This window comes from Myotis davidii, unplaced genomic scaffold (genome assembly GCF_000327345.1).
Source record: "Myotis davidii unplaced genomic scaffold, ASM32734v1 scaffold22, whole genome shotgun sequence".
Lineage (NCBI taxonomy): Eukaryota > Metazoa > Chordata > Mammalia > Chiroptera > Vespertilionidae > Myotis > Myotis davidii.
In genome coordinates this window covers 821776-825225 of record NW_006294067.1, presented here as the reverse complement: position 1 = coordinate 825225, position 3450 = coordinate 821776, and positions in this window count along the sequence as shown.

Here is a 3450-nt window from a genome sequence, read left to right as displayed (position 1 = left end):
ATAGAGAGAGAGAGAGAGAGAGAGAGACCCAACCAGGGCTCAAAATATATTTTCTTGCATATTTATTGGCATATGGCCTCAGCAAGTACTTCACCAATCTGTTTAGAGGGCCTTCAATGAAGGAACTACGTCTATGAGAGGAGTTGCAGATTTAACTGAGTCAAGTCTGTAGGAGCCCTGGGCCATGGAGGCTCTGCTGGGTGGGGGGCAGTCACATCCCAGGCAAACCTGTGTACTCACTGGAGAAGGGCCCCTGAGCTCCCTCTCAGTCTGTGGTCAGAGCATTTAGCTGGGACAGCACCATCTCGCCCTGACCTGGCTGGCCATGAGCCCCAACCTCTTTTGTGTGATGCTTTGTCTCCTCTCAGCTGTAAACCTCTGCCAGGGGTTTGCAAAATCCCAGCTCCAATCTCTCCCACCCCTTTCAGAATCCAGCTAATTCCTCAAGTCTTGTCTTTAACTACATCTGCTTCTCCAACAGGCCCCATGGATGCTGCATTCACCCAGACGCCAAGATACTATACTGTACAATCAGGAAAGAAGGTGACCCTGGAATGTTCCCAGGACATGTACCACTTTGTGATGTACTGGTATCCACAAGACCCAGGACAGTTGCTGATGCTAATCCATTATTCACGCAGTTTCGTCAGCACTTCCAGAGGGGATGTCACAGAAGAGTACAGTGTCTCCTGAAACAAGAAAGAGCATTTTCTCTTGACCCTGAAGTTGGCCAACACCAGCCAGACCTCTTTGTATCTCTGTGCCAGCATTCAGTACACAGCAATGTGCAGCCAGTTGCCCTCTGCACAAATAGGGCAGCCATAGAGTGGGGGACACTCCTTCCTGAGGCCTCTGTCTTGCTAGTAGAAAAACGTGCCCCTCCTGATGCTCTCACCTGACTGCTCTGCAATGCAATGTCAGCCTGAGGGGCTCCATTGAGAACCTCAGCAGCGTGACCTTCGTGTGACCTGATTCCACCATCTCAGGGTGTGCCTGTGTATGTGTTGGTGTTTAAGTGCAAATAGCACTTTATTAGGAATATCCTGGTAATTGAATAAGCAGAGGAGCAGTAGCATTCAATATGAAATTTATATTTGGTGGCCACTTGGAAAAGCTGTTCCTGTCTGCAGAGGCTCCATTTACGGAGAGAGGCCCCATTTACGGAGAGAGGCCATGTACTCGTCCTTAAAGAACTGTGAGCATCTTTCTGGGTAGAAACAATAGCATTGTCTAGGATGGTCCAAGAATAGACCAAAGTCCAAGATTTGCCTGAATGATTCAGATCAATGCTTTAAAGACTAATCGCCCAGCCAGTGAAACTTTGTAGTAGAGTGTCAACCTATAAAATAGGTGTTCAAGATTAGATTCCTGGTCAGGGCACATCCTGGGTTTTGTCTAGGATGGTGCAAGAATAGACCAAAGTCCGAGATTTGCCTGAATGATTCAGATTAACACTTTATTTTATTTTATTTTTTAATTAAATCTTTATTGTTCAGATTATTACAGTTGTTCCTCTTTTTCCCCCCCATAGTTCCCCTCCACCCAGTTCCCACCTCACCCTCTGCTCTCACCCACCCTCCACTGTCCTCAATCATAGGTGCATGATTTTTGTCCAGTCTCTTCCCGCATCCCCCACACTTCTTTCCCCCTCAAGAAGAGTCAGTCCATTCCCTTTCTATGCCCCTGATAAAAAGATGAATGTAGTTTCCTTTCCTTAGGCAGCAAAGACTGAAAATAGACTCTTATTTCAAAGTGTAGAATCCTAAAAGTACTGGAGTGAGAATATCTTCCTGAGACAACAGCGTTTCTTCCCACTTTTTGTGGGAACCTTATATGAGAAAGCTATGACGAATGTTCATCAACCCTGTGTTGACACTACAACAAAATTGCAATTCTACTGCCATTTGAATTGTGGAAATGTAGTAACTTGTTTCTATTGAGTTTGGAAATGCAGGCACTAGAGGGCACTCATTTACCTTCCTTTTCAGATAAGGGGAGAGGGGATTGTTATTCACAAGTGGAGCTAGACTGAGGGGTCAGGGCCTCCACTCTTGTTGTTTGGGGACATTTATTTATTTTAGAACTGACTTAGAAACAGAAGAGGCATCTTGATAAGGAATTGAGGACAAAAGTCATTTTGAAGATAAATGAATTTATAGAGGGTATTGTTTTTTTACCTCCAAATTTAATAGAAGGACCTAACCAACTTAGATCAGTACTCACCAGAGGCACCATTTCATCCCCAGAAGCTTTGAACTGTGAATTTAAACTGCTCTCAGGGGAAAATGGGACAACCTCCCATCCATACCCCCCACCCTCCAATACATATCCCACTGCTGCCCAAATCATAAAAAGGACAAAGAAAATGCAGGATGAAGATTAGAATTAGGAGACCTCAAAGGGAAGGTGAACGCCTCAACTGTGAAGTGCTGTTGAATTCAGGTGGAAATATACAACTAACAACGTGAAGAGAACGAGACACTAGAGGAGACTGACCAGATAGGGAGTGTGGGATCCGGGTGATAGAGCACTGGAGCTCAGAGGGATGACAACCAAAAACAGAGTCGGTGTGTATTTACATCCATGTTTGAATTACTATTTCTCATTCATTCTCTTTCACAATTTTCATCTTTTAACATTTCTGGTTATGAGTCACAATATATTTTTTTTCTTTCTTAATAGTAGTTAACAGAATGGTGCATCCCAGAGTTGCTAGCACAGTGATGGCGAACCTTTTGAGCTCGGTATGTCAGCATTTTAAAAAACCCTAACTTAACTCTGGTGCCATGTCACATATAGAAATTTTTTGATATTTGCAACCATAGTAAAACAAAGATGTATATTTTTTGATATTTATTTTATATATTTAAATGCCATTTAACAAAGAAAAATCAACCAAAAAAATGAGTTCGCGTATTACCTCTGACACGCGTGTCATAGGTTCGCCATTACTGTGCAGCTAGCATCTTAGATATAATTAATTCATCATTGCTTAATAAGTTAATATCAGGGAATCCTGGGGCTTAGTGATGTCACTATGGGAACTGCCTTGTGAGGATAAAGGAAGTCCCTCCTCCTCTGCTCATGCTCACAAGGACCCTGACCTGGGTAACCTCCCATTCCTGTCCTCACCCTGCCATGGGCACCAGGCTCCTCTGCTGGGTGAGCCTCTGTCTCCTGGGGGCAGGTGAGTCCTCAGAAAACCAAGCCCTTTCATTGTGTTTTGTGTGTGTGTTTGAGGATTACAATTATTTTTCCTCATTCTATTCCCAATTTCTGTCTCCATAGGTCACACAGATGCTGGAGTGTCCCAGTCCCCCAGGCACTTAGTCAAAAAGAGGGGACAGGATGTTGCTCTCAGGTGTGATCCAATTTCTGGACACACGGCCCTTTATTGGTACCAACAGACACTAAGGCAGGGCCCAGAGTTTTTGCTTTACTTCCAAGGCA